Source organism: Pelodiscus sinensis, chromosome 9 (assembly GCF_049634645.1).
Source record: "Pelodiscus sinensis isolate JC-2024 chromosome 9, ASM4963464v1, whole genome shotgun sequence".
In the NCBI taxonomy this organism is placed as follows: Eukaryota; Metazoa; Chordata; order Testudines; family Trionychidae; genus Pelodiscus; species Pelodiscus sinensis.
In genome coordinates, this window is record NC_134719.1 from 53692217 (window position 1) to 53704369 (window position 12153).

Consider the following 12153-nt stretch of genomic DNA (forward strand, 5'->3'; position numbering starts at 1 on the left):
TGGTCAGTTTCAGCAGCGGCTGAATCAGGACGCCTGGGGCAGAGCAGATGGGGTGCTGCTAGGTTGGTCCAGTAGCACCCAGGAGCAGCGCTACTGGAAAACCCAGCAGCACCCCAGCTGCTCTGCCCCAGGCGTCCCCAAGTCAGCTTCTGCTGAAACTGACCAGCGCTGACTACAGGAAGCCCCAGGCAGAGTTGCTCTGCCCCGGGTTTCCTGGAATCAGCTGCTGATCAGTTTCAGCAGCAGCTGACTTGGGGACGCCTGGGGTTCTTAAGTTGATTCTGTATGTAAGTCAGAACTGGCGGTCAGTTTCAGCAGTGTCTGAATCTGGACGCCAGTTCCGACTTACATACAGATTCAACTTAAGAACAAACCTACAGTCCCTATCTTGTACGTAACCCGGGGACTGCCTGTATAGAGGAAGGGAGTTGAGGCACATTACTCAAGCCATGTGGGGTTGTGTGTTATTGTCTCTCTCAGAGTATAAATGGAAAACTTCTGTCTTTCCAGAAATACTTCTAAATTTTACCAGGAGTTCCTATGCTCTATCTCACCACCTCCTCTTGATTCCAATACCTCTATTCAATCCCTACAGTCTTTACTGTTACAGTTGTCTTGTCTTAGTACACTCAAGTTACTTGCCTAACTTGAGTGAGAGCCGCTACTTTGTGAAATACTTGAGCTACTCAGTCATCAAGTTAATGGCACAGAATTATTGGCTTCACCTCTAATGAGCTATTGCAACTCCAGATGCTTTATCCCCACAACATTACTAATTCCACATCAGCTGGGCTTCTATATAGTCCCACTCTTCATCCTAGCAAACCACTTCGGTCGAGTAAAAAAACATCCGTGAACTGGAAACTTTTGTGTGAGGATGGGAGCAAGATTAGCAGCAAAACCCAAGCTGAACTTTGAGTTAACAGTGTAGTGAAGACAAACTCTTAATCTCACTCCCCTCCCTGCTATTGGTGCTACCTGACAGGTAGGAATTACTGATGTCAAAGGGCTCAGTAGATTGACAAATGTTAATTGGTAAGATGTGTTGCGTCTACATGTCTGTTCACCAGGCCAGTGGCCTGTTGTTTACGGAGCTGCTTGCTGCACAGCCAGGATCTTTCACCCTGAAGGCTGTGTGGTTTTGAGCAGATAGAAACCTTAGCTCTTAGTTGCCTTATAACAGTAATAAACACTCCAGGGCAGAATCCTGCTAGTTATGTCACCCCATGCAGGGTTCATTATAATGAAAGATCACAAAGCTGACATCTGATTTCCTTCAGTCATCAGAGAAGTGGTAATGTTAGGCATTATCACCATCTCCCGGGATGTCTTATTGCTTATGTAACTCATAAACAGAAATTCTCTTACAATTGATGAAAATGATAATTACTCCCTTGTGGGATTTTGTCTTATGATCAGGGTGGAAATCTTGATAGATAAGTGACTACGTTTCACACATACTTATACCTTTCCTTCTTCCTCAATAATCATTGAATCTTGTTGCTGTGCTTTTTTTCTTATTCAAACACTGCATATAGCATTTCAACCAAATAACTTTACAATGCAAATGAAGGAAATGCTCTGCAATGTTTTGTTTATTGGCATAAGACACTGCACTCCTTGTGCTCTGTGCCAACTATAATATTAAAAATAGGAAGCTTCTGGGGGTAGCCGAGTTAGTTAGTCTGTACAGGATAAATTTAAAAAACAACAAATGGTCTGGTAGCATTTTATAAATTAACAAAACATGTAAATGGTATCATGAGCTTTCGTGGGCACAGCCCACTTCTTCAGATGATACCATCTACATGTTTTGTTAGTCTATAAAGTGCTACCAGGCCATTTGTTGTTTTTTAAGTTTATTAAAAGTAGGGTTTACACTAATGATAGTAAATGAGATAGTAATAACACACTGACACTGTTAAAGTTAATGATGCATGGTGTCACTATTGGTGAATTTGGAAAGTCTGTCTGAAGAAAATAGTCATATATACATATTACCAAAATAATCATAACATTTAAGTTTGTTGAGAACATACAGTAAGATGCATGCCTTGATGTTTTGCATTAAGGTACCTGGGCTTTCCTTTTCCTCCCAAATGTTCTCTGTACTAACTTCCATTGTATTATGCCACTAGTACTGTGCAAAGCTATCTACTGATATAATCGATGAGGAGTCCTGTGGCACCTTATAGACTAACAGATATATAGGGGTATAAACTTTCATGGGCAAAGACCCACTTCGTTAGATGCATACAGGAGAAATCTGATAAAGTGGATCTTTGCCTACAAAAGCTTATGCTCCAATAAATCTGTTAGTCCATAAGGTGACACAGGACTCCTTGTCGCTTTTGCAGATTCAGACTAACACGGCTACCCCTCTGATATTGGTGTCTGAATTACAAGTTGTCATTTGAATCCTACATAAAATGTTTGTCAGATAGCACAGCATGTCCTGGTTACATGTGAAATTTCACTCCATGTAGAAATGTTAGGATTTTCACAGAGAATTTGTGGTTTTCCCCACCATTTTCCCATATTTACTCTACCTTTCAGTTCAATACCTATAAATGTGTAGAGATTGCGTTTGTTTATTTTCTTAATCCTAGTGTTCCTTGGTTTATATTTACAGTACATGATTGCTGGCATGGGTCTCATCCAGCTCTGAATTTCTCTAGACACATATCAATGAAACCAATTATTTCAGTAGAGATATTCACATAATTTTGCCAACTTTGTTGCATTTGGTTTGCTTTGGCAAAGGTAGGGGAAAATAAACAACTGCTACTCCCATAGTTAGGTGCTTTTAAATGTAAATAAAGAGTATGATTGAGATTTTCAAAGGGGGCAATGGGAATTAGGAATCTAATTCTCAGTGCAAGTCAGTGGGATTTGGACATACAGTTCTCATAATCATGTTTGATAATTCTAGCCCCAAAGTCATTTATGAGCAGCTCTGTTGTGGATGATGAGATTCCTATATCAAACAAAAGTGACACCATCAATTATTGGCAGAGTCAACTTCACTTCATTCGTATATTGCAGAAGTTGCCTTGGGATTTGATCACCACTGAAAACCATAAAACAAACTTTGTGATAAAACTGCACTCTCACAGTACCTTTCATTCAAGGACTTCAAAGGCTATGTCTATCCTGCAGCTGGGAGTAACTCTCTCAGCCTGAATGGACAGATTGATGCTAGGAGATCTTGACCTTGTGTGCTAATAACAGTATTGTGGACATTGCAGGTGTGTGGGGGGGAGGGGGGGGGGAGAGGGGGGGAGACATATACACAAAGTGATTTACCAGCTGTAAATTAACCTTTACCATATACGAGGGATATGATAAATGCTAGGACTGGCTGAACTTTCTTTTAATCAAAATGCGACTTTTTGACAGAAAGTAATATTTTTATGGTTTTTAAATATTTCATTAGGAAATTGTCCTATGAAAATACTTACTATTTTTCTACCAGCCTAATAATTAATACTATACCAGTTCTAGAGATGAGAAAACAAAGGAAGAGGGAGATTAAGTCCCCAGTCCTGCAAACACTTTAACAGTGAGTTTAACTTTAAACATGTGCATAATCCCATTCACTTTAAATGGACTTTAAAGTCAAACTGATAAGCAAGTATTTGCAGGATCTGGACTTAACCTAGACTGTGCATTCCATTGGGAACAGTCTGTGTCATTATTATATGTTTTTTACAGTGCCTAGAAAAATGGATCCCTCTAGGTTCTACAACAATACAAATAATAAATAATAAAAATGATTTGCCTAAGGCACCACAGCAGCTCAATGCCTTACCAGGAATTGACTCCCAATCACAGCTTGACCTATCATGCTCCTTCCCATCACAATAGGCTTGAAATATGACATGCTAAAGATATCATTATAAACACTGAATTTTCTGCTAGCTGGTAGTTGGGATTCCGTTGCTGAAATTCTGTGAGAAAGATAATAAAAGAAAAAAAGTCTCAATAATAGTTAAGGTTCAGTGGAATTAATTCTTGATCAGTTTCCTCTCCATAAACTCTCCAGCCTAAAATAATTATCTATAAATTCCTGTAAAATTCAGATTTATTGCAAAAAAAGATCATTTTTACAGAAAGTAATAAGCTGGGTGACACTGGACCTTCATTCTGATTAACTAAACTCTGCAGTTCCAAGGTAGAGAAAAAGGTGAAAGCTTCTCAGCATGTTAAATCAGATGTGAATTTGCTGAGTATATTTAGAATGTCATATTTGAACACGACATTCATAAATGGGGCTATCCAAAGGTACAGATACTAATGGCCTTATGAGAGTAACTGGAAAGGAAAAGAGTAAAATTAAGCCTGATTTCTTTGGTTTTAAATATTCCAATACTAAAGCTTCAGATTTCTTGTAAATAATTCAATAAACAAAGCAACCTCTCTATACATATAGCCGTGGGACAGCAGACTTTCAATTAAGTGCAGGGTTTTATATGCAGACTTATACTCTGAAACCTGGGTTGATTTAGTTGGGGTTAGTCCTGCTTTGGGCAGGGAGCTGGACTCAATGACCTCCTGAGGTCTTTTCCAGCCCTAGGATTCTATGATTCTATGATCTGCTGATTAAAGGGGTCCTGTGCAATTACTTATAAGTTATAACCCTACTGTGGGGTCATTAGTTGGCACAAATAAGACTTTGTAAAAGCTAGCTTCTAGCATACCTTCAGATGGTTTCTAGGAAAAAAATCCTGGCATAAGGAGAGTAATTCCAAAATTTAATTCATTTTCAAACAATACCTCTTTATTAAATTAGGCTATGTCTAGACTGTATCCCTCTGTCGACAGAGGGGCAAATGAAGCAGTAGAAATTGCTAATGAAGCAATGATTTAAATATCCCGTTCTTCATTAGCATAAACATGGCCAACGGTTTTTTCGACACAGAGTTTTGTTGACCAAAAACGGCAGTCTAGATGCGGATCTGTCGATAATAAACGCTTTTTTGACAGATCCTGTATGCCTCAAAAAATGAGATTTATAGGATCTGTTGAAAAAGGGTTTTTTGTCGACAGATCTGCATCTAGGCTGCCATTTTGTCAACAAAACTCCATTTTGAAAAAAAGCAGTTGCCATTTTTATTCTAATGAAGCACGGGATATTTAAATCCTGGCTTCATTAGCAATTTTGATGTCCTTCATTTGCATCTCTCTATCGACAGAAGGATGCAGTCTAGACACAGCTTTAGATTGTTTCATAGGATGAGCCAGTCTATGTGATGAAAGCATGTCTTAGCTTCTATGTGCTTCCAATCAAGCCATGTGGATGTCACGAAGACTCCTTAAATGCTTATTGTGTTAAAGGTGTGATATTCAAGTTTACTCCAAGTAAAGTTGAACAGATGCTGTCAGGAAGAAGGAAGCTCTTTAAAGAACTGGCAAATTAAACTATGGGGCTGTGTCTACACTGGCATGAATTTCCGGAATTGCTTAAAACGGAATACTATTCCGTTTTCAGTTTTTCCAGAAAAGGAGCGTCTACATTGCAGGCTGCTTTTCCGGAAAAGCCCTTTTTCCAGAAAAGCGTCTGTGGCCAATGTAGACACGCTTTTCCGGAAAAGAGCACCGATCGCAATTTTCGCGATCGGGACTTTTTTCCTGAAAAGACTACTGGGCTGTCTACACTGGCCCTTTTCCGGAACAGTATTCCAGAATAAGGACTTATGCTCGAGCGGGAGCAGATAGTTTTTCCAGAATAGAGGCTGATTTTGTACAGTAGAGCATCGTTGCTTTTCCGGAAATTCAAGGGCCAGTGTAGACTGCTCGCAGCTTATTCCGGAAAAGCGGCTGATTTTCCGGAATAAGTGGCCCAGTGTAGACACAACCTTGGCTGTTTGCTTTCTCTCTTGAAAGCAGTAAACCTCTGATCAGCAATATGGTGCATAGCCCAGCTCAGAGTTGTACTAAGCTCACAGTTGTACCCCTTAACACCCAAAGAAGTCACATTTTCTGTTCACCAACAGACTGCATCTCTTCCTCTCAGAAGCAATGCACAGGCGGTCACAACCTCCAGCTGGACTATTGTGTCCACAATCTAGATACAAAAGTCAAACCCATGTGAAAAATCCAGCTAATTCAACAACCACTAGCTCTTTTCTTGACTGGGACAGATTAGCAGCAGCACATAAGTATCAGTGCTCCAAATCCAGGGGAAGTGTCTGCTTCCCATTCAGTTCAGATCCACTTTAAAGTCCAGATCTCCATTATTAAAAGACAACATTGGGGTAGGTATTAGCTACTGCCGAGAGTGCTTTTTTTCTTTTGCAATCTACAAAGAAAATATGGTCAATGAAAACAAACAGCTTCTGTATTTGTGAAACTCCACTCCCTGGAGATTAGGGTGAGTGTACATCTTTCCTTTTTAAGAACATAATACAAAATACACATTCTTCTGAAAAGCCTTTCCCCAGTAGAGAATACTTGCTCCAAGTTGATTGCACAATTCCCATTGACTCCAGCAGATCCTCTGTATGCTTTCAACTTCATTCTTCTTCCTTACAGATTTATCTTACTTAGAGATCCTTGGGTACTCAGACATCAGGAGGATAAGAGGGTATAGGACCTTAGAAAGAAAGAAAAAATGGCGGTCAAAGGAAAGGCAGAGGAGAAAAAAGATTCCTTACTCAAACTACTTTTATGAATTTTCTAATGCTGTACTCAGAACCTAAATACTACATTGATGGGCACTGTAGACATAGGTGGATCCGATATTTAGGATGGCTACCTTGTCTCCAAAACTCTAATCTTTGCAGTTATGCAGAGCTTCATTCTCTCTGATTGGGATAATGATCTTCTTTAACTGCTGTGTTCTTCTGGCAGAAGGCATGGTTCAAACACAGAGTGAAACCTATGGATGTCAAGATATCTCTTAAAGCAGCTGGACGTGAGACCTCCCTTCTGCAGGAGAGCAGAACGACAATGAGACTTGTCAACTTCTGAACACATTTTTTTAATTTCCTCCTTAGCATTTCATACAAAAGCAATTTAAATAAAAAAAGAAAACAATTCTAGTGGAAGCAGAGTAACAGTAGCTAGACCTATTAATTGAATACATAAATATGTGAGGTATTCAGCTGGCATGGTGACAAACAGATAGGGATTCTGTGATGTGCCTTCTAGAGAGCCTGTGCATCCTAGAATAATGATGATGAAACTTTGATGACTTACAGAAGCTGCGGGTCTGTCCCCATATGTTGTGCAATATAAAATTGATACAGTGCACAGAAGGCCTCTTTACAAATTCATATAACTACATTCATTTAGTGACTGGCCATTTCATAAGGTGAATATTTACTGTAGAATAGCTATTTTTGTATAAATATAAAAACAATCCAACTACAATAAGGTTGATTAAATTATAAGCATAGTGTTTAATAAAACGTAATTGATTTTAAACACTAATAACTATATAATAGTTGTGATAATATCTTAAAGTCTACTACTGATATTCTTGTCTGTAGGCAGTGAAGAAGGCCTAATTAAAAGGAGCTGTAGTGATGTTCACCCAGCATATGATATTCCTTATTATACATTTATTCCTATATGAATTTGGTATACTCTTTTTGTTGTTTCAGGATTAATAATTAGGAAGGGGGAGGGGAATTGAAAGTAATTAATTTGCTCTTTCTACAGTAGTGACATTTTTCACCTTAATGAGCACGTAAAATGCAAATCACATGGTGGGGCTTAAAAAATAGAACAAAGGGTAACTGTGTGAGTCTCTTTTTATTACTATTTGCATTTGAATAATTGCAATTATGATAGTTTTTTATGTTCTACATTATTCTATATCCAAAAGTCACAAGCATGGGGAGAAAGCTCTCTGTTTTCAGGGATCCCAGTTATTTTGCCTAAACTTGTGATAAAATATATGGGTATATGATGTGGTATATAAACTCTGCATTGGTTAACAAGTGAGTTAACAAGGCCCTGAGTACAAATAGATTACAAAAAGGCATATATTACGAGGGAGTTCTCTCGGAATAAGAAGAAAGAGGAAAAAGCACAGGTGCCCTGGTGGCCATTTTGTCCATAGCAATCTCAGCTTACATATGAGAGAGCATCCATTCAATCTGGAAGCTCTCTTTTGAAAAAGCAGATCGCTTTTTTGATGCGCTCTTACAGTGTGGAGGCTCTTTCGGAAGACGTTTTTTCGGAAGTTCTTTTCTGAGAAAAGCTTTTTCTGAAAGAAGCTTGTAGTCTAAACATAGCCTTGGAGAACTGGTAGGCAAAACTGATTATCAAAACCAGCTGTGGGGGAGATGGGTCCTCATAATAAAAGGAGCACAGAGCGGCAGCGAGCAAAAAAGAACCAGGTAGGAAATCCAGGTGTCATTTTGCTGGGAATTTTCTCTCATAGGCTAAAGGCTGAGAGAAACTTGGGAAATCTGAACTTTGCAGCTTGAAAAAGGAAGATGTCTAGGAGACTTACACTTTGAAACCAGAGTAAAAAGAACTTTTGCAGCTATTACAATAAGCCCTAGCAAGAATCTTGAGAGGTGTGTGCATGGCACCTGGAGAGGAAGCTGAAGGTGTCAGGAAAAAATACCAGAAAGAAGGAATAGCCCATTATAAGGCAAAGGTTACAGGAGATGATCATCCTAACTGCAGCACTTGAAAGAGTGTTCAACAGTGAGTTGAAATGAGGGAATTCCAACATGATGGGAGTTAAGGGGCGCTTTCCATGGTGACTCCAAGACAGGGTAAAGCAGTGCATGCTGAATGGCACTAGAATTACACAAATTGAGATGTCTTTGAATGCAGAGCTACATCTAGTGGTGATTTATCTCACCCGAAGAAAAAAGTCAACAATTTATTTGCCAAATCAACTTGTCTTTTTAAAAGATTATATTTGAATGGAGGAGGTGGGAAATGTAAAAAAAAACCAAACAAACAAACCAACACAAAAAAAACCCATTCCAACCAGTTCTTCCCGTGAATTATTAGAAAACTATCATATACTATCATGGACATGCATCTGACGAAGTGGGTCTTTGCCCACGAAAGCTTATGCTCCTACACTTCAGTTAGTCTATAAGGTGCCACAGGACTCTTCGTCGCTTTTATCATATACTAGACATCTTTAAAATAAGTTTCTCCTCTCACCACGTTACATCAAAAGAAAACCAACTCTGCTACAAATTAGAATGTGTGATTTATTATAGAGCTGAACTGGTGCCAATTTAAATCAGCTGAGAATTTGGCACAAAAACATATGGCACGGTCTAGATCCCTTTCTCTATAACTGCTCTGCTCTCTCCTTCTCCTCCTTCTCCCCCCTCCTATTTCTTTGCTCCTTTGGCTGATGAGCTGATGCTTTATATAATCATTCTGGACACAATTAATTTCTTCATGGAATAAATTACTAATCAGCATTTTTGAGGGCAACAGAAGGCTGTGGGGTAAGCTAATTACCTGTCAGCATTTTGATAGTGTCCACGCTGGGTCATGCATCCTATTCCTGAACCATCCAGAGAAAAAACTTGACATGAAAAATCAATCTTGTTTTGTTTTCAAACTAGGTTTGGCTGAGTGTAGGAAAGGTCAATGTTTTTTCCAGTGGTTGTAAACTTGAGTATTATTTTTTAAAGCTATGTGTACAGTGCTGAAACCTTGTGTTTCCACCTCTGCTACAAGGTTTTTTTGTTCCTGCTAGGTGAATGCCACTGAAAAACAAGAGTTCTTGTAGAAAAACTTAAATTTTTTCTGCAAGATATGGGTTTGTATAGAGTGGCTTTATATAGTGTAGAAAAGGGTAAATGAACTGATTACTATGTATCTAATTTTCAGTGTCAGCAAGCTATAGGTTTGTCAAATCTCCTAGAACTGATGCCATTGTCATAGATGGAGTACAATGTGTCCTATCGGGAGAGTGGGCAACCACAGAGAGCTAACTAAAGTCCTCCTGGTGGACATTCGTTTATATTCTGACTAAACCAATATTTATGGTCTAGAAACCCATTAATAATTTCATAGAATTATTAGAAAATATTAGAACAATTATGTCTTGAAATATAATTATGTAGCTTTCAATTAATCTCTTTTTGGTTGATTTCTTATTAAATAATAACTATTTTTTTTTAAAGAAAAGAAATTACATGTTTTCAGAACATGAGGTTTTCATAAGTCCTGGGACTTTTGAAAAGGTCAGCCCTTTTTTACTGCCATGTAAAATATTGGCAGAAAGTAGGTCTTGTTTCCATATGATGTTTGTGCAGAATTTCTCCTCATAGTAGGTGCTGCATATTTTCCTCTCCAAGACTCATCCTGATGCATTACATATCACAACATGCCTTTTGTTCTCAAATCATTCCTCCTCATCACTTTTTGTGCACCCATCTGTTCCGATAGATTGACAAAACCTGGATACTGAAACTTGATTGTGTTTGTTCTGCTGGATACTGGTGCACTTGGACAGTTTACTCACGGGTGACTGACTTCATTGCTTCTGCAGTATTAGCATTACCTGACACATGGAAAAGTTCACAACCACTGATGAGAATTCTCTCAAGCGGTTCTCCAAAGAAGACTAAGAGGAAAAAGCTAAACTTAGGGTCTGATCTGTTTGCTTCCAAAAGGCTGTATTTATAGCTCCATTACTTTTTAATTTAAAAAGTCATAAATCAAAGAGCATTTAGTTGAAGAAGTATGAGAATTTAGATTTTAAACTTCAAATGAAAATATAAACATAAACATAGACTGCTGGGTGCTCCTAAGCATTGTAAAGCTTCATGAAAAATGAATCTGCTTCTAACATTAAATATATGTTGGGAGTAAATGTATTCAGCTCCCCTATGCACTTTAGGTAATATTCAGATTATCACAAACTAACAAGAGTGAAGAATTTCCAAATTAATTTGTCCTTTTAGTCCTGACTGATGCCAGTATGTGGATTTTTGGCATCAGAGCACATCTAGTGTGATGTACGAGATATTGAAGGGCTCACAGGTACATTAGTAATATCTTGAGAGGGCAAATTAACCAAAAAGTCATAGCTTCAGAAAATAGCTTAATTTAAAGTACACATGCGCGCGCGCATGCGCACACGCACACGCACGCACGCATGCTTAATAATGTTTGATGCAAATCAAAAATTCGAGAAATATCAGAATTAAAGCTGCTTCTGCAACCTCTGATGCAGCTCCTCATACTTAAAGACTAGTATACAATCTATATGCACATCCTTTTTTTTTTTTTTATTTTGTCCACTGAACATCTGCCTCTTATAGCTTGCAGGAATTTGAGGAAGAGCAGGGAAACAAACTCTGATTTTCTGAATCCCTCTCTAGCACATTAATCTTCAGTCCTTCCTTTGCACACAAACTGGACTAACTCTGGGGGGGGGTGGGGTAAATAGTGGTTGTGCAATGAATGAAGTTGTGTCTAGCACCCTGCCTCACTTGGGGTATGTCTACACTACAGCGCTATTTCGAATTAACGCATCTAGACCCAAAAACTAATTCGAAATAGTGTTTTGCTATTTTGAAATAGCGTGTCCACACTACTTGGATGCTGGATCGCATTTCAGGGCAGCTGAAACGGGTTCCAGAAAGGCATCAGGTCAGTAGGGGTATGTCTACACTGCCAGCCTAGTTCGAACTAGGGTGGCTAATGTAGGCATTCGAAGTTGCAAATGAAGCCTGGGATTTAAATATCCCGGGCTTCATTTTCATCTTGCCGGGTGCCGCCATTTTAAAATCCCCATTAGTGCGGACTCCGTGCCCGCGGCTACACGCGGCACGGAGTAGGTAGTTCGAATTAGGCTCTCTAATTTGAACTACCATTACTCCTCCTTCGCACTGTACGGTGAATGCCCAGCCAAAAAAAATCACTGACCTACCCTGTTTCAGCGTCTTCTCTCGTCCAAGATGGCCCGCCCAGGGAAGCCAGTGTGAAGTCCAATTTGCTAGGCTCTGAGGCAGCCTTAAATACAGTTTTCCTGCCCTGTTTGGCAGTTTGGAAATTTCCAGGGCTTACTCATTAGTGCTGATGTAGAGCTTAGCTGTTAGTGATCGATCGTGTTCTGATCTGGATCTTCTTGTCCTTAGGCCCTGTTTATGTGATCAGTACTTTAGGGTAAACAGAGTTGTTTATGCGTTCTTGTCCTTTAACCTTATCTTA